Raw genomic sequence first — 25,047 nt, forward strand, 5'->3', positions numbered from 1 at the left:
TCAGGACTGAGAAATCTTCATATTTTTATATCTGCTAATATTTTCCTCTGTGGCTATTCCCATTAATTTCAAATTTCAAATTTTCTTCTCTCCCAGGCACAAATAAGTGTTTATTCCTATTTTCTTTTACAAGGACTTCATTTTCCACATTTAACTCTTTCGTCTATCTGGAAATTGTTGTTAGTTTTCTTCAGGCCAATCCAAAAGTACACGAATCAGCCTGTGTGGGGAGGCCGGACGCATGACCTGTCCCAGCACAGCTGGTACCCAGCTGAGCTCTCACGGGACGGTCACTGGGGGCGCCGGGACAAGCCCCTGCAGGCAGCACACCCCGAATTTATACTTCAGCTGGTACAACTAAAATCATGTTGGCTTTTAGCCCTCGCGTCCTTTACGGACATTAATCCCATAGCAACTAAAACTGCCAGATTTTCTTTTGTCCCGGGGGGGTGAAGGTAAAACCTTTACAGAAAACATTTTGACACTGGCTGCAAATTTGCATGTAACACTTTTACATAACTGTATCCCATATCTATGTCATTTGGTCTTTGGCTTTTCATCTTGTCACATAATTTCCATCTCTATGGCCAGGTCTGAGAATACACTGACTGATTCCCTCAAGAGCTCTCTACTATTCTGGGGCCACTCCGTTTCCTTTCACACTCTGGGGCCACTCCGTTACCTTTCACACTCTGTTGCTGGACATTTGGGCTACTCCCCGGATCTTATTTTCACATAGGAGCTGGCAAAACAGTCATGTTCCTATCCAGCACCTTCTTCTCGGTTGCATTGTTAATTCTCCGTGGTGGTATTGATATATATTCTGATTTAATTTGGATCGATGGTAGTGGCTTGGCTTCCTGTTCCATCCAGTTGAAATGACTTTGTGTCATTCACAATGTGGTTATTTATGCAAATCTCGGGTGGGCTCTGTTCTTATGCCCACTGTACGCGCAAGAGAGAAGGTGAATTGCCTTGGGCATGCAGAAAGAGGTTGGTGGGTCATAATTTGCTGCAGTTCCAAGCGCTGATACTCTTGGCCGGGATGCTTCTGGATTCCTGCCCTATCAATGGCATCAAAGGACCCTCCAGGACACCAGCTGCTTTGCTGACATTATTTTAGGCATACAGTGCTTACCTGATGCACCTTGAAAGAGATTCCTAGTTGTTTTGGGGGACCTGAACCCTGTTGTCCCTCAAATTCTTTTTGCATCGTTTTCAATCCACATGGTCTATCATTCTAGAATATTCCCCCAGGGATTGCCAGGAAGCAATCTCTCCTTTTTACAATTTTGAAAATGGGCAGTTTGCTTAGGAGCTAACATCCCAGTATTGAATCACGGTGCTTCTTTGAGGTCCCCTGAGACTTTCATGGGTGCTGGGCTGAAGACTAACTCACTTAGCGGGCCTGAGTGCGGTCTGGTCTTCTCATTGGTCCTGGGCTCTACCTTGTTCAAGAACATTCGGAAAAACTAGAAGAGTGGGAAGCTAAATTGGAAATGCTGACTCTCTTTTTGGTCGAGTCTTTACATCTGAGCATTTTCTCCATGCACAGGCCTATCCCTTCCTTGTTGGATTTTTCAGGGAGCTTGAGACACCCTTGTGAAATCATGGCCATTTTGTAGGTCCCTGCTTATTCTGGACATTAACCTTCTCAATGTTGTTGTCATGGGGGTAGGCCCCTCATGTGCATTCTCTTTGATTCTCTGCTCCTTTTTCACCTTTTAGGCATGCTTTTCTAAAGATCTGAGATCACCAGTGACCACCTTTTGTGGCCACATTGGGGTTTTTTTCTAGATATTTCCTCCCTTTTTGTTCCTCACTGGGACTAGTCACATACATGAGCAGAATTGGGGGTTTTCCCTCAATCTCTGTGAGTGACACCTGAACCCCCAGTCCTTTGAGTTAAGATTGTGTGGCCCTAGGGAATTTTATTCAATCTTTCCACACCTTGGTTTTCTTATGCCAAATTTGGTATGATAACAACATTAACCTCCCCGAGCTGTCATAAAAGAAACAACTCTTTGTGATCTGTGTTAGTATTATTATCTGCCTATTGTTGAAACCCTGTGTGGTTACAAGGGACAGAAACTGGCTTAGACACAAAAAGAAAATCTATTGGCTCAGATCATTTTCTCCCAGGGCTTGCCATCAAGCAAATCCAAAAGTCACCCCGGCTTCAGGCATAGCTGAATCCAGAGCCCTGGTAATGTCACCAGGACCCGAGTCCTCTCCATTTGGCTCCGCTGCTGCGCACATGGAAGGAAGATGCCGGCAGCAGCCCCAGGCCCCTGTCCCCCGGAGCCCCCAGCCTGGCAGAACTGGAGTGAGGAGTAGGACCACGGAGCTTGGACTTGGCTCCTATTCCTGGGAACTGGCACCATGCCCAGAAAAGGGGGAGCTAAACTCTGAATTTGGGAGATTTGCTTTCCCAAGAGGGAGAGCTCAGGAGCCTTCCTGACTGGAAGGGATTTCACTGACCCTCCTGGGCACCTCCTCCACTCTGAAGCTAACAACAACTGGACCTATCAAAGCGGCCCTTTTCCAGCAAGACAGACCCCACGAGAGTGGAAAAAGATGACCCTGAGCCCTGGTTACAGGTCCCTGCTCCTTACTCCTCCTTCACTTGCCCAGATGTTTCTGGCCTCGGCCTGCATCTCTGACATCTGCTAGGCTCCTTCCCATGTTCCACAAAGCTTGGTCCTGATGACTGAAAATTATCTGGGTTTGTCTTTACCCTTTGACCCTGCTGAATGGGTTTTCCATGCCTGGTCACTGATCTTGGAGTCCTCCTCCTAAGACATGCGAGGTCACTCACCGTGTTTATGGCGGGACACTTCCGTCACATACAGTGAGGAATAACACTGTTTTTTAATAACCCAGAATCCACGTGCCCTTCCTTTGCACAATTCGGTGTTCCTAGGTGACGTGGTCTTGACCATCGGGCAGTCTTGGTGGGCGGAGGGATCCGGGTGCTGTGCCCTCTGCAAAGAGGTACAAAGGTATCCTTCTAGGGTGTGGTCCCCAGTGGGCTTACCGCCCCAGAGCAGGGCTGAGCTGAGCTGAGCAACCTCAGGCAGCCCATGCACGTCCCGCGGAGTTACCTGACACACTTGAGTTCCTCTCCTGGCCTGAACCCCACTCTCAGCTCAGAAACCAGCTTTCCTGTTGACTCCGTGAGCCTCTCGATAACGTCCAATCCATCCCCCTTTTGCTTGAGTCAGCAAGAGGAGTTTCTTTTCCTCTCAAGAACCCTTGCTGATACTCTGGTGCTGTGCTTTGTCTTCTCTGGTTTTATAGATTTATTGGGGCTTTTTTTTTTTTTTTTTTTTTTTTAATTTTTATTCCTCCCTCTGAAGTTTCTGTTTAAACTCTTCCTGGCCACACTGGCAGGTCTCCTGCAGCATTTTCTTCTCAGATTTTGGTTAGTACATCCTGCTTCCTGCCAGGACCCCGCTGTTCTGGGGTGGATCTGGGCTGCGGTCCAGCAGACACAATTCTCTACTCTGACACCATCTCCATGCCCAGATGTTCCCTCCGTACGCTTCCTCCCTCCTCCTTTCACTTCCAAAGTCACGAACTTCAAGCGAAGGAAGAAATGAAAACACCACCTGCAACACCATTCCTTCAGTTTCCGCCCCAAAACTTCAAAGTGCATAGAAACACGTCGAATTGAGACTCCGAGGCTCACAGGCTATAGCACTTGGACGAAAACACAGAAACCATCCCAGGTCTTGACTCAACGGCCCCCTCTAACTGCCTGGGTGGGGCTGGCTGGGTTTCCCTGGTCAAGCACAGCAGGGAAAGTGCCCTGGGGTTCGCAAGGCCTGCCAGGATGTGCTAAGGGAAAGGGATGGCATAAGAGCTGATGATTTCCCCTCCTCCAGCAATCCCCCGCTGCACTTTACAAATGGGGAAACTGAGGCATGTACGGATCAAGTTGTCTAAAGCTACAGAGGAAGCTAGGGCAGATCTGGGGATAGCTTCTAGGTTGTCAGGCCTTTCCTCTCAATGACAAAGACGCCGTCTCTTTCATGCTACAGTTAGTCACATGGAAGGTCATCAAGGTCCACTCTCCTATTGTCTGGTGTGTGTTCTATAGGCAGTCACGTCTGGACATCCTAGCAGGAGCAGGCCATGCCTGCGGCCCCGGGGGGTAGTGCTTCTGGAGAACTTTCAGAACCCCAGTTCCGATCCCCTCAGGTCAGCCGTGGGTACAGCACATGAGATCTTCAGGGTTCAGAGGGCACCCTGGGAGCTCGCCCATTAGCTAGGACACTTTATTAGACTGCGGCTAGAAAACTTCAGGGACTACTCTCCCCACAGAAACCGACTCCATTTCATTCCCAGTGGGGAGAAGACAAATAGGCCGGTAAGCCTCCCCAAAGTGGGAAAAGTTCATCACGCTTGAGGTGGTTAAGCCGGATCTGAATCCAGACCTGGCAGGACTCAGGAGAGATGGTCGTGGGACGATGGGGACAAACCCTCCTCATCCTTCCTGTGAGAACCAGCTCTTTCTTTCAAAGTCCATCTCGTTTAATGGTCAAGGTGGGAGCCTTCCTCAAAGCCAACACGCTCGTGTAGAACTAGCAGGGGAGTTTGCTCACGGATGGAGAGAAGCTTGCAGAAGCAGCTCCGGGAAGGGGATGGCTGCTCCCCACAGTCCCCTGGGAGAGGGGCCTTTCTGCGGGGCCAGGAGCTCCAGAGTGGAGTTTCCTGATAAGGAAAAGAGAAGTGCTCTGGGGGAAGGAGTTCCTACGGGCTGGGACGCGTTCGGAGGGTAGTGCTCAGTGGCTTTCGTGATGGGGGAGCATCCTGTTTTATGAAAAGCCCGTTGCTGGCAGGGCCGGCTGTCTGCCTGCTGTGTGGGCAGGGGCCCAATATCCCTGCGGGCAATTCCAAGCCAGTACTTTCGAGCTGAAATCAAACCAGGAAAGAACAGGACTGTTTTTTAGCTGATGAAGCAGTACTTTTTCTTTCTTTCTTCTCTTTTTTTAACAGTTCTCTCGCCTGGCTCCACTGTGTACATTTTGTGTGTGCGGGCATGCATGGGACATTCTTCCCCGGAGGCAGCTGGGGTTCACTCCTGGAGGAGCCCACCCCCACTTGCTCCTCCCTTCTCCCCTACCCGCCTCCTCCTGCTCTGCCTCACCCTTGTGTCCCGGGTCTTCCCAGCCCCCAGCCCTCAGTCCCCACCAACCCACAGAGGAGAGGAGCCGAGGGAGGCCCAGACAGTGGCCTGAGGTTATTTACGGGGGGGGGGGGGTTGGGTGGGGGAGGGAAGACAAATCCACGGCTTTGTTTATCTTCTGAGTCTGGAAACTCGACAAAATTCATCCATTTCCAAGGAAGCCTACATTTGTAGGCTCCCAGAAATAAAAAATTAAAAGGAGACTCACTTCAAAAGAAACTAAGTGAAAAGCTGTGTTCTTTGTGAACTGATTTGTTGTTGATTATTATTATGATTTTTAACATTCGGTTTGATGAAAATAGGCAAAAGGAGTCATCTTTTTTCATATTTTCATTACATTCTTCTTCTCATCCTCTGTTGCCTTGTCAGTGAAGAAGGCAAATAATATTTTAAGAGACTGAGACAGATACGTTCTCAGCTCTCAGTTCTCAGTTCACACATGTCTATGGGAAATCAAGGTTCCGTGTAAACTTTTATCATCGCGTTTTCTGCTGATGTTATAGATGGCTCTGGGAGTCTTCGGTTCACGCTTAAAGCAAACTTACTCAAACTGTCCCACTTCTACAAATTAAGAAAATATATGTATGCTTCAACACAGATTTTTAAGATAAATTTTTAAGATAATAAAAGCAATTTTAATAGGCTGGTTAGTTGTATGTACATGATTTCTCCGGGTCTTTTGAAAATTTGGAGTGAACGGTGCCCATATCAAATATAGCATGTTAATTTACTGGCCTTTTTTTAACCCTGCACTCAGACAATAACCTTTTCATGTGGTGCCAAAAAAACGGTATATGTTTTGAAAAAAGTTTTTTAAAGATAGAGTCAGTGGAAAAAAGGAGATTTCAGAAAAAAAACCATAAAATGTACTTGAAAACGTGTCACTTCAAATGTGAACTTTCGATTGCATCTTCGGGATATAAATATTCGATTTTTAAAGTTTTTATTATTTACCACATTATATGAATCACTGTACTGATGTAAGCCTAAAATCATGTAAACTTCATGTAAACTTACAATTATTGCTATATATCTTAATATTTTATGGATTCATTTTATAGGAGTTTCAAAATCTGGGGAAGAGGTAATCTGTGGCACAAAAAAAGAGTGACATAAATCACATTCAATCTGATCTACTTTTTCCTAAACTGTGTCTTTAAGGTAAAAGATATTCAACAAATTAAATTTCTTTTATTTTTCTCCACTCTCTGGTTACTTAAGATGAAACTAGAGGATTATCTTTATGGTAAGGAAAAAGGTATAAAAGGCAGTATTTTTTTTCTTTTTCTTTTTCTTTCTTTTTTTAAGGAGAGGCAAAGCTCAGTGTTCTGCCTAATGTGTCTTTGGTGGTAAATTTAAAACATTAACTCTAAGCTTTAATACTGTGCTTTCCCATGAATCCCTGGGCCAAAAGCCTCCAATACTGTCAGACAAGGGCCCAAGATGAGAAACAAGTAAAACACAGATATAAGAAGTCTTTGTTAGTGCAGCTGAACAATTATAATTAGGAAAGCTCCATTCCTTCCATGGTAATCTGTTTCTAGATAAATGTCGTTAAAGCCTCTGGGTGCCAAAGGAAAACCTCTGCGTTCAAGACCCCGGGGTCGGGGGTGGGGTGGGAAGAACGCAAAGAAAACCATTTTCTGTGCTACAGACAAGTATTTACATTACTGGTCAAGATTTGGCCCAGGAAAGAAGTGATTACCTGTTTAGGCTCTTGAAAGGAATTCAATATCCTGTTGACTAAATACAGAGCAGGCTCAGAGAAATGTGACGATTGAATAATGCAATTGATCCCTTCCAAGAAGCAGAAAGAGGGGGTAGGTTTAATCATAGGCAGCACCATTGATAATATTTTTTCTGCTTTCTGGAAAACAAACCAGGAAAGAAAATGTGTCTGAAACATTTAGCAAATAGGCTGTCCTGCCTTCTGGTTCTGGATCAAGATGGCATAGGATTACTTTTCCTTACTCCATTTCTCTAAATACAGCTAAATACCCTGAAAAACTATTCAACAGACAATGATAAAAGAACTCTGAAAGCTGGAGGGAAAAAAAGAAAAAAAAAAGCCACGGTGGATTGGCAAGAAACCTCAAGACTTGAGAAACAGCTTTTTGAGTTCCCTGGGTTTTCTTTTTATTTGCCACATGCCTTGAACTGCACACAGGAGAGGTTTGCTACCTGGAATCACCAACAGGCACAGACAAGAAAACAAAAACAAAAAACCAAACCCAAGAATAGCCTGCTCTCTCTGGCCAAAGTCCAGGGAAGGGGAACTCTAACGAGGCCCAGTAAGGAGTTCCAGCCCCCACTGCAGTCCCGGACCTTGCACACAATCTAATCGGTAGGGCCTGGGGTGGGCAGCAGAAAAGTCCTGGCCCCTGGTCCACAGCTGAGATGTCAGCAGGGGGCCCGACCCACCCACAGCAGCAGCAGTGAAGCCCCTGTCTCCCTGGTCTTTACCAGTGGCTACAGAGACCCAGGCCCAGCAGCTTCTTCCCCCTTCCCAAGGGTTGCCCAGCAACAGAGTCTCCTAACACAGTAATCACTAAGAAACCAACACAAAGTGATACACTAAAAATAATAATAATAATTAAATCAAAATGGAACTCTAAAAAAATTTGAGCAACCCACAGAAAGACAAGAACAAAGGAACAGAAGAATGAGAAACAGAAGGAACAAACAGAAAACAAATAATACGCCAGATGTAACCCTAATAGATCAATAAACACCTTAAATGTAAATGGTCTCAACACACTGAGAAAGGTAGAGACTAGCAGAGTGGATTACAAAACAGGACCCAACTCTATGTTGTTTACAAGAAACTCACTACAAAGTTAGTGACATGAGAGCAAAAGAAAGGAAAAAGATATACCACGCAAGCAGTGATCAAAAGCATGAATCAATCAGACCAAGTAGATTTCAGAGCTAAGAAAGTTACTACCGGCCAAGAGGATTATTGAGAAAATATAGCTATACTGTGAATCAAAGAACAGTTTCATAATATATGAAACAAAAACGAAGACCACTGAAAGAGAGAATTAAACAAATCTGTAATGGACACTGGGAACATCTCACGCCCTCCCCTTCAGAACTTTTAGGACCATTAAAGGGAAAATTAGCAGGCAGCTAGGGGGCTCAGTTGTTTAAGCCACTGTCTTCAGTTCAGGTCATGATCCCAGAATCCTGGGATCGAGTCCCGCATCGGGCCCCCAGCTCCATGGAGAGTCTGCTTCTCCCTCTGACCTTCTCCCCTCTCTAATTCTCTCTCTTACTCTCTCTCTCTCTCTCTCAAATAAATAAATAAATGAGAGAGAGAGAGAGAGAATCAGCAAGAATGCAGAACTCCACACCACCACGAACTGAAAAGATCCAATGGACACTTAAAGGAGGCACTGTCAACAACAGCAGAGTATTCATCCTTCTAAAGGGACCATGGAACATTCACCCAGGTAGACTGCGTGCATCCTAGATCATAAAATTCAAAAGAATTAAAATCATACAGAGTATATTGTCTGACCACAATGGAACCAAGCTACACATCGAAACGGAAAGTCAACAGGAAAATTTCCAAATGCTTGAAAACGAAGCAATAAACTTCTAAGCAATTCATGGGTCAAAGAGGAGATCACAAAGGAAATTAAAAAAATACTGAATGAAAACAAAAATAAGCATACTAAAATCTGTGAGATGCGGCTAAAACAATGCTGAAAGGGAAATTTATGGCACTAAATGCTTGCCTTAGAAAAGGAGAGATCTCAAATTGCTAATTTAAGTTCCTACATCAAGAATTTTTTTGAAAAAGAACAAAATAAATTCAAAGCAAACAGAAGAAGGACGTAATAGAGAGTAGAAATCAGTGAAATGGCTGGAAAACAATAGAAAAAATAATTGAAATGGAAAGATGGTTCTTCAAAAAAAAATTAATAAAATCAGTAACCTCTAGCTACATTGGCAAAGATAAAAGGAAGACATAAATTCCCAATATCAGAATTTCAGGAGAGACCATAATAAATTCTGTAACCATTATAATGATAATAAAAATACTACAGACAACTTTATGCTCATAAATTCAGCAACTTAGAAGAAATGAGCCAATTCCTCAAAAACCACAAACTACCAAAACTTAGCCAAGATAAAATAGATGATCTACTCAGTTCTTTAACTGCTAAAGAAATTGAATTTGTAATTAAAATGTTCTACAAAAAGAAATCTCTAGGCCCAGATGGTTTCAGTGGAAAATTTTACCATTCAAAGAATAATTAATGTTATTTCTATACAATCTCTTCCAGAAAGTAGGAAAGAATAAATCACTTCCCAATTCTCTAGATGAGGCCATCATATCAAAATCAACCAAAGATAGTTCCCTCCCCGCAAAAATCCTAAAGACCAATATGTCCGATGAACTTAGATACAAAAATCATCCACCATATTTAATCAAACCCAATGATGCATAAAGATAGGATACTGTGACCAAAAACAATTTATGCCAGGAATGTAGGACTGATTCAATATTTGAAAGTCAATCAATATCAGCCACAATACTGATAGGATAACAAAGAAACATGTGGTCATATCAACTGATACAGAAAAATCATTTAACAATTTCAGTATCCATTAATAAAGAAAAAAAAATGTCAGCACACTAGGAATAACAGGGAACTTCTTCAGCCTCATAAAGAACATCTTCTAAACCCTACATCAAACATTGTATTTAATGGTAAAAGACTGAGTGCATCTCCTCTAAGATCTGCAACAAAGCAAAGACGTCGGCTCTTACCACTCACTCAACACACTCAATGATGATGATAATAATAATAATAATACCCAGAATTTGTTGAGCACTCCCTACTGCCAGCATCACAGATGGCTTTTTACCTACAACCTTTTACTTAATTCTTACAACCATGAATGATTAGACTATGTAGATTGCAAATCAAAGGCCCCAAGAAGTGATTTGCCCGAGAGGCTCAGGGTACAGCTTGTGACAGGCAATGGGGGAACCACGAGTCACCTTCAGCAGTGGCAGCTGGCTCCAAACTAACAAACTGTCTGAGAAATAAGGTGCCCTTTGGTAGGACACCAGGTGGGATGTTAATGAGAGAGTCTTCCCCCCCACCCCCCATTTCCTTGAAGGATCCAACAATTAGGCCGAGGCAAACTACGTGCACAGGTCTAAAAATAACTCTATCACTTCCAATAAGGACTCAGTCAGGGCTGATGTCATTCTTTCAGGTGCCACAAAGGAATGCTTGACTGTGCGTCATGAACTTAAAATAGGAGTAGGGTCAGAGGGCCAGCTGGAGCTCACGGATGCCAAGTGGGCAGTTTCTCAGCTGGTGTTTTCTAATATTTCCTGCTTTCAACAGCAGGTTTCTGCCTCCTTTTTTTTGAGTCGAGGGGGGTGAAAATGTGTATCTAAAACATTCACTGGCTTTGCTTTCTCTCTTCTCCATGCGTGTTCCTTCCACCCATAATTCACATTCATCTCCACTGGCCGTTCCTGCTTTGTCCTGAAATAGTACAGGAATTAAATGCTACAGAAATTAAATTAAATTAAATGTTACAGAAATTAAAATAGGCAACCCCACCTCTTTCTCCCATCATGGGTGGACTCATGATGTTTTCCTTGAATATTCCTGCCCAGAGTGTCACAGGGAAGTCACGAGTTGGATAAATCCCATGGTCTCAAAGTATGGTACAGGTGGGCTGTCCATATATTGGGGTGCTGTACCGAAAGGTGTCTCTTGTGAAGGAGGGCAGAATAGTCTACCATCCTATCGACTCTAAGAGTCTGTAGTTTATTTCCTTTTTATAGCCTGACTACATTGAAGTCAATGGATTATATTCAAGGTGGAATCACCACTGATTCAATCAATGAATTTTTTTTATTCAAAAGTTATCGAAAGGACTTCTGGTCCAGACAAGATAGCAGAAACTCATTTCTCCCTTTTTTCCACCCAGCTAGATACAATGACGAACTCTGGAAATAATGCAAGAGGCCACCAAATGAAAACTCTGAAAGGGAAAAGAGAGCGGAACAAGCTAGATAGGGATCCTAGGACTGTAGGAACAACATAGCAGTAGGAACAACACCTGCTTCCAACAGGAGAAGGTGACTAAATCTGGCATTTCCTATTGCCCAACCTGGCACCAGAAGACAGCCAACATAGACTTATCCTTACTTCTTTTTGGTGGGGCTGAGATTCTCCTTTCTCACTGAGAGACAGCTGACCTGGAGTGCACAGGTGGTACCAGCAAAGGGGATTACCACATTAACAAGCAGCCTCCCCTGGGAAGAAGCACACTTCCTCTCCATGGACCTAAGATTCCTTTTATGTAGAGGCACCAGGAGAACCAGACTGAGGAATTTCCTCCCACCCCCTCTGGTAGCAGCAGAAAGAGCAAGTAGAAGCCCCAGGAGACTGTAATCATATGACAAAGGCTCTGAAATTAAGTAACCATTGGGCCCACAGTCCACTAAACTAGGCCAGACTCTGCTTGTTAACCTAAATAGGGTGATAGCTGGCTTAAAAAGAAAAGAAAAGCTTTAAGTAGGAGCCAGAGTCTCCTAATACAAAAGGCAAGATGTCCAGATACAATTTTAAAATATGCATCATAGTAAGAACCAGGAAAATGACTTAGATGAGAAAAGACCCTTAGCTGACCCTACCACGGAGATGAACCAGGTAGTAGAAGTATCTGACAAAGACTTCAAAGCAGCTGTCATAAAAATGCTTCAGCAGAGAATTGCAAATTCTCTTGAAACAAATGAGAGGAGAGAAAAATCTCAGCAAAGAAACAGAGGTTATAAAAAAAAGGAACCAAATGGAAGTTATAGAACTGAAAAATACAATAATAGAAATTAAAAAAAAAACTCGTAGGAGAGGCTCAGTGGTAGAACAGATATGACAAAAGATAGAATCAATAAAATAGGGGAAAGAACAATAGAAATCACCCAATCTGCAGAGCACAGAGACAAATGACTGAAAAAATTCTCTACTGTGAATAATGACTTTGATTTGTTACTAATTTGCAAATCAAATTTGCACACTGCAGAGGGGCTGTTTAATCCACTTAAGAGAATGAATAATTCTTAAAAGTGACAAATAATTAGAAAATAACAAATTTTAAATGACACCGTTTACTATAGCACCCAAAATGCAGGGAATCCTTGGGGCACAGAGGATGGGTAGGGCTGTGAAAATACAGTATATGATATTACAATGGTGAATAAATATCATTATACATTTGTAGAAACCCACAGAATACACATTACCAAGAGTGAACAGTAACATAGACCATGGACTTTGTGTGATAAGATGGGCCAATGCAGGTTCATGAAATGTAACAAATGTATCATTCTGGTGGGGGATGTGGATTATGGGAAAGGATATGCATGGACGGGGAGGGAGTGTATAGAAAATCTCTACCTTCCTCTCAGTTTTGCTATGAACCTAAACTGCTCTAAAAATCAGTTTTAAAAAATACAGAGGAGGGGTGCCTCGGTGGCTCAGTGGGTTAAAGCCTCTGCCTTCAGCTCAGGTCATGATCTCAGGGTCCTGGGATCGAGCCCCACATTGGGCTCTCTGCTAGGCGAGGAGCCTGCTTCCCTTCCTCTCTCTCTGCCTGCCTCTCTGCCTACTTGTGATCTCTGTCAAATAAAGAGATAAATAAATAAATAAATAAACAAATCTTTAAAAAAAAAAAAAAAAAAAAAAACCAGAGGCACCTGCGTGGCTCAGTACTTTGAGCATCTGACTCCAGCTTTCGGCTCCAATCGTGATCTCTGGATTGTGAAATTGAGCCCCCCACTGGACTCCACACCCCCACTTGAGTTTCTCTCCCTCTGCTCCACCCCCATTCGTGTGCACACACATGCTCTCCCTCTTTCTCTCTCTCAAACAAATAAATCTTAAAAAAAAAAAATAAGTAAATAAATGTAAAAAGCAAAATGACAAAACTTCTAAAAGGTAACACCAGAGAATAATCTCCTGATTTGGAACATGAAGAATCTTCTGAAATATAGTATACAAAAAGCACTAAGCCCAAAGGAAAAGATCAATAAATTGGACATCATTAAAAACAAGAACTTCTGTTCATCAAAAGACACCATTGAGAAAGTGAAAATGCAAGCCACAGGGTGAGGAAAGATATTCGTGTATCTTAAACTTGATTTTTAAAAATTGTATCCAGAAAATAAAAATTTCTGTGAGTCAAGGCACCTGGGTGGCTCAGTTGTTAAGTGCCTACCTTCTGTTCTGGTCATGATCCTAGGGTCCTGGGATCGAGCCCCGCATTGGGCTACCTGCTCTGCAGGGAGCCTGTTTCTCCCTCTCACTCCCCATGCTTTTATTCCCTCTCTCACTGTGTCTCAAATAAATAAATAAAATCTTTTAAAAATTTTTTCCATAAATCATTAATAATCCAGTAGGAAAAAAATGAGCTATACAATTTGGGACATAAAAAGAGGCAATACAATTGGGACATAAAAAATTGGACATGCTCAGTAAATATGAGCAGGAAAGTACAAAGCACAGGGTGACATGGCTACACACCCACCAGAGTGGCTGGAAACAAGTGGTCCAAAAATGCTCAGCACTGGAGAGGATTTGTGGCAACTGTAACTGCCGCCCACTGACTTGTAGGGGTCTAAACTGGTAGGATCACTTTCAAAAATTGTTTGGCAGGTTTTACAACACCTGAGTGATGTCTCTCCTGCGACTCAGCGATTCTATGCCTTGGTACACATCCAACTGAAACATGTATGTATGTGTACCGAAGACATGTACAAAATTGCTCGGAACGATCCGGTTACGTAGTCAAAGACTGAAAATGTGAAAATTAATCAAAGGTAACCACACTAAAATGGACTTGGGAGACCAAATAGGGGAGGCTTCATGCCCTACCACTCTTGGCCAACTGTAGACCCAACACAGAGAGACATACCTTGCAAGGGGATACCACTTCAGCTACTACTTTACCATCTTCCCCAGGCAACACCCAGCCTGTGGGGACTGTTGTAACTCAGCCAGTGAAAACCTCTATGCTTTGAACCCCCAGCTTACCCCAGTGGATCTTTCGTTTATAACAGACCTACCCACTTCCCCCCTTCCCTGGGTAAAAGAGCATTCCTCTCCTTCCATCTCCAGACTTGCCTGTTTTTGCCATAAATCTATTTTGCTTGTCCCAAATTGCAGTTCTGTGCTATTCCTGAATAAGCCCTTTTTTTTTTTTTTTTACTAGTCAAATAACTGGCAGTTTTATTTTTAAGGTTACTAGAAACAACCCAAATTTCCATCAGCAGAGGAGTGGGTAGATCTATGTGGTGTCCTTAGCAATGAAATTGAACAATGTAACATAGCACGAAGAAACACAGGACTGACATCGTTCACTGAAGAAAGCCAGACAGCCAAGAGGGCACATGGAATGATTCTGTTTACATGAAACTCAAGAACAAACAAAGATGATCAGTGGGGACAGAAGTCAAGATGGTAGTTATTTGGGGGATGTGACTGGAAAGAGGCTCGAGGGGGCTGTTGGGGTGCTGGTAATGTCCTGGTTCTTTCTTTCTTTTTTCATTGTCATGTCTTTTTTTTGCTATTGATGTGTAATTCACATACAGTGTTATATTAGTTTCAGGTGTACAATATAATGATCCAACAATGTTCTTTTCTTTAATCTGGTCATGATTTCATACATTTGAATCCTTTGTGAATATTCGTCAAGCTCTTATACGTATCATTTGGGCACTCCTATCTATGTGTGTTTTCCTTCAGTGGAGAGTTCACTTAAAAAAACATATCTGAGGGGTGCCCGGGTGGCTCAGTGGGTTAAGCCTCTGCCTTCGGCTCAGGTCATGATCCCGGGGTCCTGGGATCGAGCCCCACATCGGGCTCTCTGCTCAGCGAGGAGCCTGCTTCCCTTCCTCTCTCTCTGCCTGCCTCTCTGCCTACTTGTGATCTCTCTCTGTCAAATAAATAAAAATCTTAAAAAAAAAAATCTGAGTTTTTAAAGGTCAAAAAAGCTACAAAGTCTTCATTGCCTCACCAAAAGTATTTGCTATGATGTCCAAAACTTTACAAACCAAGATGCTGTTTTCTCGCTCTGAGCCAATAAATAAACTAATAGAAAAGTCAGTGGCTTCACCAATGACTTATTTGTAGATCATCTACACTGAGTGTCCTAGTATCTTCCGTTCAGAGACAAGCCAAACTTCCTTTCAGCAGAGTGGCCTGCTCACCTGTCAGCTTCTCTGAGCCCAGAGAGTTTGGTTACCTCTGACTCTGGTCCTCCCAGTGGCTCACCTGACGCCATGACCAGGAGCAGGTCAGGCTGGGCCATGGTCGGCCCACCAAGTCAGTGTAGAACTCAATGGTGACCCATTTTGTTTATCCCATGCCTAAGTCCCCTGACATATATAATTGGGAACAGAATTCTTTGGGAATTTCCTCTCTAAAACCATCTAGAGAAATCCTGTTGAGATACTAAAGATACAAGGGGCCTTTGCTGAAATACTTGGCTAAAATCTGCTGAATGATAGGGCCATGAAACACAAAAGGGCTGGTTTCTTTCCTTCTGGGATGCTTAGGGCTTTCTAGTACCCTACTCCCATCAACCAACAGGGTGAGAGGTGTTGGTATAAACAGCTGGACATTTTTTTTTTACAAACCATCTTGGTGCAGCCTGTCATCTTCTCTCTCCAATAGGTAGCTGAAGTTACGTTAGAGCAAGTGGGCCTTCGAGAACAGCTCACAGAACCCCCTGGTTTGCCAAAGACTATGCCAAGGCTGGGGAAGGGAAAGGGATTTGCAAGTTGAATGGTAAGAACATGGGTCTCCTGGGACACCCGTCAGTGACCCCCTAATGGGGATTTAAAAACAAAGCAAGGTCTTGTTGAGCCAAAATTAGCTATCACCTTCTTCCCTTGGTTCCTTTTCTTTGGTTTCTACCATCAAACTCAGGTTCCAAAAGTCACTCTAGAAGGGGCCAGGAGCTGTCTATGCCTTCTGCTAGGAGCAAATGGTGTCCAGGTGTCCTCATCTGGGGTGAGCTGGAGGAGAGAGGCCCTGTGTGGAATGGCAAGCCCAGAAAAACACCTTCCTGAGAGGGCTTGCAGAGGGACATAGTGAAGAGTAAAATTCTTGGCCTCTGGAATTACACCTCACGCGTTCAAATCCCACCTCCACCTCTTAACCTCTCCACACTTCCGTTTCGCTACCTGGGAAGCAGAAATGATGGCAGTATCCACTTTGTCAGGTTGCTGTGAACAACGAATAGTGTGTGTAGTGCTCGGAACATGCCGGGAGGCAGAGGGATCGCCTGTGGGGACGCTGAATGGGCCCCATAAAGCAAGGGGCCGTACTTCCGGTGTCTTTGGTGAATAAAAGAGGTAGAGACAACTCTCGGTCATGGAGGTAGAGCCTGTCTACTGTCTACGGCCCAGGCTAACCACAGTACCACCTGGCCTCAGTGAAACCCTTGCCTCTTAGTTGGACCAACTGGTTGGGGCCAGTGATCCCATGATGTGGCACCAGGGACAGCAAAGGGAGTATGTGATCAGTGGAGCCCTGGTTGCGACTGGGAGACATGCCAGAGGTAAACCAGAGTCACCTCCCTGACTGGTAGGTCTCTCTTGTGGAATGGGTAACGGCAGCCTGAGGCATTCTGAGAGCTGGAAAAACCTTCCTCTTGGAAAACGTTCCCTCCTGGGATCCGTCAGTTGATGCTCACATGTCCACTCTTAGCTATTCCTTTGGCTTAATATATGGTCCTCTGTCAAAAGCCAGAGCCCTTACTGGCAAATGAGAGGCTAGCTTCAAGTCCTAACTCTGAGTTGCATGCAGGTTAAATTTTAAAGGAGGTAGGGGAGAAAAAGGTTTAAGGTTGCCCCACGTCTGCAAGGAAAAAACAATGACAACGTCATTTACAGAGACTCCCTGTCTTCTGAGCTGCTCCAATTCCAGCTGTGCTGTGCTCAGGGGGTTCGTCACACTTTATACAAAGCCTCCTTTTCTGGGTCTCCTGAGAAGCTCTGAACGACCCTATGAACCGGGATCACCTCCATTTTACAGATGAGGAAACAGAGGGCCACTCTCTGGCTGCCGTGACAGATAGCAGAGCAGCCAATGCTAGGAGCTGGGGGGCTCCTGGGCCCAGGTGCCTCTTGTCTCATCTCTGCCTCATGTCATCAGCACAGGCCTGGAGGGAGGGGAGGGGCCACGGATGACAAGGTCTCCTTGAGTGTGACAAGGGTCTGCCCACCAAGAGATCTAGGACAGGACACACTGCATTCAGGTTGGTAATGTTAAGTACAGTTAGTTAGCAGCTGACCCCCATGTTAACTCTGAGGGAGCTCCAGTCTTAGGACCTCATTTTTGCTTCTCTCTCTGCCTGGAGTACTCAGCCAGGGACCATGTTCCTCTGATCCCTTAGGTCTCTGCAGACACCCTACAGACAGGCCTCCTTTTTATTTTTCTCAAAGATTTATTTATTTATTTTGGAGAGATAGCATGCAGCAGGGAAGGGCAGAGGGAGACGGGGAGAGAACCTGAAGCAGACTTCTAGGTCAGCACAGATCCCTACTTGGAGCTTGATCACACGACCCCAAGAGCATGACCTGAGCCAAAATCAAGAGTCGGCTGCTTGGGGCGCCTGGGTGGCTCAGATGATTGAGGGTCTGCCTTTGGTTCGGGTCATGATTACAGGGTCATGACATCGACCCCCGCATTGGGCTCCCTGCTCAGCGGGAAGCCAGCTTCTCTCTCTCCTGCTGCTTGTGTTCCCTCTCTTGCTGTGTCTCTCTCTGTCAAATAAATAAATAAAATCTTTCAAAAAAAAAAAAAAAGGAGTCGGATGTGTAACCGAGGGCCCCGCCCGGGTGCCCCTCAGACAGCCCCTTGCACACACAATCGCTCTGCCTTGCACCCTGCCTGATCTGCATCAGTGCTTGCGACGGTTGCTTCTCTGCGGTCTGTCCCCCATCGCTAGCATGCCAGTTTGTTCTTTGTCTCGATGTCACAGCAGCCTAGCGGCTGAAGCAGTGCGGGCTTGGGCAGGTGTTCAGTAGGTAACCGATGAATGAACAGGTGGATGATAAAGGAAATAGACCCACCCCCCACGCCCACCCCATCACACCCAACACCGTGCACATGGCTGCGAGCCAGCCAAGTAATCCTAATAAAGCAGAGTGCCTGGTTTCTCTCTAAGGCTGCAGGGGCCCTTCTCTAGAAGCTCCAGTGGAGACCGTGCAGTACGCACAGGATAAAGACGTGGCAAGCAAACTCATTCATGTGGGTGAGAGGCTGAGCTGAGGATCATGGTATGCTTTCAATGGCTTTAATGAAAGTGATATTTCGGGGGTCTGGTTTGCTTTCATCTGCTACATTTCTGTGTTTGCTTCTAGGGTTTAGCATGATTTTTTTAAACAGGAAAGTAAAGGTAGGACAAGCAGTTTCTAGAAAACGCATAAAGCCAGCACCCAGGGCAATAGCTGATGCTGGGCACCATTCCCCAAACCCTGTCCCGTGTGATCTCATTTCATCCCCGTGGCAGCCAGTGTTTTCAGATCGGAACACTGAGGCCTCAGCCAGCTGGCATTCCGGCCTCGCAGTCTCCCATCCTTTCCAGTCGTTGAGGTAGCTCAGCGTGGGCCGTGGACACCCCTGGGTGTCTTTGGGTAGGGTGCCAAGTCCCTTCATTTTGCTCTTTTTTAGGATGGGAGGGTCATCCTGCAAAATGGGGAGGGGGGTGGGTGTTGGCTGTCATCCTAGGAAAGCCGGCCTCATTTCCCGGCACAGGGTGATAGCCCCAGCCCAGCTCCGAGTTAGCACGGTCAGCAAATCAGGTGCAGGTGAGGCCCGGCCCGAACCTTCCTGGTTCACCACCTTCCCTCCCCCTGCAATGCCTACCCTGGCTCCTTTCCCTGTGGCCGGCCAGAGGGCTTTTGGGAGACGTCCGGGGAAGGTGCTGAAGACCCCATGCCTGACAGGGCAGGTACTCAGAAACTGCAGTTGCCCCGAAATGTTTTTTCTGTTAATGATTCGTTTTTCAGTCTCGCTTCCGCCCCTCTGTGGGCGCCGTACTCCAGCTTGCTGTGCCCCAGCCTAATGTGACAAGCCCCCTCCCCGGAACAAAGATATGATGAGTGGAGGCCCGTGGCCTGCGCCGTGTCACAGTGCATGTCCCCACGGAGGACTCGATAGTAGCCCGAAGCCATCGGGCATCCCAGTAGGCTGTTTGGCAGCATAAGAACCTTCCAGGCTCATTTCCGTGGCATGTGGACAGGGCCCCACTGGGAAACCCAGGCCAGAGGGCTGGCTCCCGTTCCTATCTGACCCTGAGCTTGATTCCATAGATGACTGTGAAAACTGATGGGGACAGAAAAGGTGACTGGTTCTTACCTCAGAAGCGAGAAGACTTACTTTCTCCCCCCTTGAGAACAGTCATCCAGCGATGGGAAGTCCCCTCCATCTTCTGCTAATTCACTTCTTATGCGGCCTTACACAGGTCAGTGGGCTTCTCCGAAGCTCAGTTTCCTCTCCTGCAGAAGGACCGTGGTGGTCTGAGCTTGACTCTAGGTCAGTGAGGCTGAAGCCTGCCCTTTACAACCAGCTGGGGTAATTTCTGTCTGCTAGACTCCAGACATGGAGCCAGACATGAGCATGTGTGGGAGGCAGACCCAGGTGATTCCCAGCCCCTTGGGGGGTCGGGGGGTGGGGATCCTGGCGTGCACGGCTCCTCCCTCCCCTCTTAGCTCTGACATCTGTGAAGGCCCGAGGCTCACCACCTCCGACTGCCCCACGCCCATTCGTGTGTCCTGTGAGCCACAGAATCTTTTCTTGACTTGAGGATGGCCATGATCAAGCCCCAAACCCCCGACAGGGAAACGTCTACTCACTTTCTCATCCTACGTCCATGGGCATCCTCCGGAGACAGGCCCTGAGGACATCTGAATTCCTCTCAAGAGATGGTGACCACAAAACTGTACTCAGGAGTTTTCAAAAGGGAGAATTCCTGCCAGTCATAAATTATCCCCTCTGAGGCTGATGATTTTTCTGTTGTTAGAGATGGTTATGGGCATACAGGCGGGAAACATGGCCCCTGCTGTTCTATCTCCGCTGGCGGAGAAGCGGGACATCAGCCCACTCCCGAGTAGGAATGGGAAACACCAACTTTCTCCTTACGTATTCATCCTTGTTGCTTTTCTTCCTTCCTTTCCTATCGCTTCTTAGGCATCTTCATCTTCCTTCCTGTTCTTCTCTTCATTCTTCGCACAAGAATGTTTATTTAATTTTCAACGTTCTCTTCCAGCCCAAAGCTGGCTTGGTCCAGCCAAATGGAAATAAACATGATTAAAGCTCTTCTATGCGGAGAGGGACAGAGACAAAAATGGGTGCCAGGTATGGTTGCCATGATGACATTTGGGGGCGGGTGGAGGGCACCACGGAGGGAGTGGCTGAGCTCACGGGAGATGCGCCGCTCCCTCCCACTAGTGCGTGGGGCCCCAAGTAAGGCAGAGACGCAATGATGGTTCCAGCATTCTCTGGTACAGTGCTTCTCAGAGCGCGGCCCCTGCGCTGGCCGTGTCAGCATCGCCGGGGAGCCTGTGAGAAATGCAAATTCTTGAGTTCCATCCCAGACCTACTGAGTCTGAAACTCTGCGGGTAGGGCCTGAGAATCTGCTTTCACAAGCTCCTGTGGAGGTCAGGGCAGCTTGAAGTTTAAGACCCACGGGGTTCTGGTGCCTAGACAGCTCACTTACTAGCATTAAGTCAAAGATTCGCTTGATGATCTGGACGTGGGGCGGGGGGGTTTGGGGGGAGTAGGTGTCTGAGGAAGCCCCCAAGGAAGACAGAGGGAGGACGACAGGAAGCACGGAAACATTCCCATAAGGACTCGCACTGGGCCGAAGGAGGCTAACTAGGGAGTCGGGAAACTGGGAGAATTTATTCAAAGAAGATCCTTGTTCCCAAGTACCATTTCTACACCATCTTAATGAAATAATGCTGCTAGGTTCCACAGCAGGTGCTAAGTAGACTAACCACTTAGTTCCTAAATTATTTCTGAGAAATTGAGAACATCGGTTTTTTTTCCCCCCAAATCTCCGCAGAGTAACATAACAAGCACGCCTAATAGGGACAACATTTAATACTCAGTAAATGGTAACATTTTACTGTGGTGGCTTCAGATTTTCTTAAAGAAGAGGTGGCTTAATTCCACCCCCAAGCTACTGTTTACTGGGCTTTATGCATGCGTGTAAATGGAGGCGTTGCGCTGTCTGCTTTCTTCTCTCCGTGTGGTTCAGCGGCATCTCTGCCATCATCTGTGGGTCATTACTGCCGGGTGCTGGGTGCTCTGTCATATGGACGTTTCTCATCCTGATGTCCATCTAAGTGAAGGTCCTTCTATGTCCTCACATGGGACAGGGAACTAGATGTGGGAAATCCCTTTTTATCTATTGAAGGAGAGTTTTGGGGTTTTTTGTTTTATTTTGTTTTATTTTCTAATCTGTAGGCAAAGGTCTCCAGAGACACAGCTGGGGCTACCTAGCCAGTTTTCCAAGACAAGATTTCTTTGTCCAGGAAGCTATGCTTTTCTTCTTTCACTCACTCGACCAACAACTGTTGCCCTGCTCCCTTGGGTCCGGGAATGCCCTGGGTGCTAGGGAACCAGTGTGAGCCGAATCCTGGAGGTCTGGAAAGAATGCAGAATTGGGGGTGCCTGGAGGCCCTGCTTTTGTGTCGGTGGTGGAGCGAGGGCTGCCCAGGTGTTTTTGCCGCATGGGGATGGCAGAGTGGGGGCCACCTGAATATTCTGACCTAGACAACTCCACCCTGGAAAAATGAGATCCATCACCTTCCATTCACCTGTTTACAGCTGACCTAGAACTGAGCAGCTCCACTAAATCATACCCTCTCCCCTCCTGCCAGAAATGTGTCCCAAGTATTAGGACTGACCAGGTCCATGGTGTCAGGGAACCCATGTCCCACGTGGTGCTGGCCCTTGCCAGCTGCTCGGAACTGAACTCCTGATTCTGTCCAGTCAGAGCCTCCGATTCGGTGAACCCGGGGTGTGGTCATGGGATGTGTATTCCTGAGGTGTCCACTATCGCCGGACTCTGTAGGGGCCACCAGCGTACATCCGTGGCTCAGACTGACCCTGTCTCTGCCCAAGGAAGACCCACAGGAGGAGCACTGTATGCAGCGAGGGGACCAGAGGGAGGACAGGGGCTGTGGGAGCACTGGGGAGGTCCCAAGCCAGTCTCGGGGAGACAGAAGATGCCCCAGACTGGATGGGAAAGAAGTAGATCGACCGTGGTGGTTTGTTCATTTTGTGTGTCAACTTGATTAGGCTAAGGGATGCCCCAGTAGCTGGTGACAACTCTGGGTGTGTCTGTTAGGGTGTTTCTGGAAGATGTCAGTGTTGAATTGGTAGATTGGGTAGAAGGGATGGCCGTCCCGAGGGGGCACAGGCATCACCCCTGTCCCCACCATGATGGGTACCCAGATAGGACAAAAAGGCAGAGGAGGGGTGAATTAATTCTCTCTCTGCTTGAGCTGGCATCTGTCTTTCCCTACCTCAAACATTGCTCCTGGTTCTTGGTCTTTATAACTCAGATTGGGCCTTGTGCCGAGTCCTCTAATAAATGTCCTCTTATACATGTCCTTTTCTTTTTGTTTCTCTGGAGAACCATGACTAATACACAGGCCAAGGTGGAGGACAGAGAGTGCCAGCATGAGCAAAGGGCCAGAGCAAGGGAGATCCTGGCCTCGGCAAGGATCTGAAAGCATTTCAGGGGTAAGGACAAAAGGAACATGGGCAGAAGCTGTTCCAGAAGGGGCAAACCTTATCCCAAACTCTGGTCTCAGTTTGGGGCAGGAGTGTCCCTGGAGAGGCAGACAAGTCGAGAAGGGGCACAAGCCAGTTCTCAGCCCGTCCCCGACGCTTACAGTTCTGTCTTCGGTGATGGCACACAGGGGACTCACGCTCGGTTCCTCTTGCATCTTTCAAATCTGTCCCCCCGTGACGCGAGCCAGGGGTAGGCAGTGGTGAGGGGTGTGGCAGGGCGTGGAGTACCCCATGGGCTCCCAGGCAGAGAGAGCCAGGGCTCAGCTAACGTGTGCACACAAACGTCAACACCTGCGTTTTTTTTATTAGACCATCTCAGATGCGAGCCCATTTGGTGACCTGACACTGAGCCTGTCTTTCTGCGTAGCTGGCAAGGGACCCTTTGTCAGGTGCTGTGGCAGAGACTCTGGCCTACAGACAACAGCGCCTTCAATGCCTTGAGCAGGTGAGAGGCCAAGTCTGGAAATAAAAGCAGACTTGACTCAACTCACACGCTCACCCAGCAAACCAATGAGATGGACAGCTGTCTGGAGGCCTGGAATACCTTGGGATCCGTCCCCTCCTGTGTCTGATGGGGCTACTGGAGACCACAGGCACAGGTAGTCAACTATGCCCTTCATCCGAAGCCCTTTCCTGGCTATGTTAGTGGCCCTAATGCCGTACTTACACAGACTTTAAAATGATTTTTCCATCTCTGTTTCCCTTGGGGCACCATGAAAGGAAAGACAGAGTGGATTTAACATCAGGACACAGGTTCTCATTTAAAGTGAAACTTCCGGGACGCCTGGGTGGCTCAGTTGGTTAAGCGGCTGCCTTCGGCTCAGGTCATGATCCCAGCGTCCTGGGATCGAGTCCCACATCGGGCTCCTTGCTCCGCAGGGAGCCTGCTTCTCCCTCTGACTCTTCCTTCCACTCTGTCTGCCTGTGCTCGCTCTCACTCACTCTCTCTCTGACAAATAAATAAATATAATCTTTAAAAAAATAAAATAAAATAAAGTGAAACTTCCACCGTAACTGTCCAAAGTCCTGCTGAATAAAATAATCGAAGCTTTCAGGAAACAGCTTTCCTCCCCAAGGACAAAAGAGCCCTTGGTCCCTAGTGGGGCTCTGCGAAAGGCTCAGCTGCCAAACTCAAAGAAATAATTCCCTGCTGACTGCAACTTTTCGTCTTACTTATTGTTCTGTTCAGAAGCCTGGGAAGACAGAAGGAAGTGGCAGAAATGCCTTTGGACCCTGGGGGCCCAGGGAGGGGACTCTGTCCACGTGTGTGCGCTGCAAACTACTCCTCAGCCTGCCCAAAGACCTCCTCCCGGGGCCCTGGTGCTTGCTGACGTGGTTTGACATTTGCCAGCCCCTCTGGCTGCCAAAATCCCCTTTCTCCACCTGTGAGACCAAAATTCCCTCTTCCTTACTTTGTCCCTTGGGCTGCCCCTGATGGGGTGCGAAATGGACGAAATGGAGACTGACCACGGCAGGTTGGGGCAGGGGTTGGGGGTGGAACCTGGTCCCATGGCCAGGAGCCTCGGCTGGCCCCCCTGCATTAACATCCAGTTGAAAGGCCTTCTCTCTCTTTGGGAAGGTCCTATTTCATGATAGGAAGGGGCCAGGGATTGTTCTGGATGGCACTGTGACGCCAAAGCTGGAGCCTGGGGAGTACAGGACCCCAAACCCAATACATAGAGGGCACTCTGTGGTGGGCATGACTCTTGGGGACACCTCCAGGATCCAGTGAGGGGGGGCAGGGTAAGGGCAGTGGGTCAAGACCACAGGGCCGCCTGGACAGCCTTCCTGCACACCAACCAGGGTCTACACTCCATTCATGGATGACCACACAGGGAATTACACCCAGAATGGACTAGACAAGTGGCAGGAGGAAGGGGACAGAAAAAGGGCTGATCATTGCCTTTGGAATCACCATTGGTGTAGCTCTGACTTCCTGGTAAGGGAAGGGGAAAAAAAAAAAAAAAAACACGGAAAACTGTGGTATGCAGCTCTCATTGTCTAAT

General features: G+C 46.7%; 1 long non-coding RNA gene across 1 annotated transcript in view; it reads left to right on the forward strand.

Annotated features, from left to right (window-relative positions):
* Positions 1-23,749, forward strand: part of LOC131840445 (uncharacterized) — a 160,038-nt gene extending 136,289 nt beyond the window's left edge. Inside the window, exons 6-8 of the long non-coding RNA XR_009357351.1 lie at positions 15,901-16,014; positions 20,504-20,592; positions 23,351-23,749. This is a non-coding gene — a long non-coding RNA (uncharacterized LOC131840445). The remainder of the gene's footprint in view (positions 1-15,900; positions 16,015-20,503; positions 20,593-23,350) is intronic.
* Positions 23,750-25,047: the final 1,298 nt, after the last annotated feature.

Source organism: Mustela lutreola, chromosome 9 (genome assembly GCF_030435805.1).
Source record: "Mustela lutreola isolate mMusLut2 chromosome 9, mMusLut2.pri, whole genome shotgun sequence".
NCBI classification, from domain to species: domain Eukaryota; kingdom Metazoa; phylum Chordata; class Mammalia; order Carnivora; family Mustelidae; genus Mustela; species Mustela lutreola.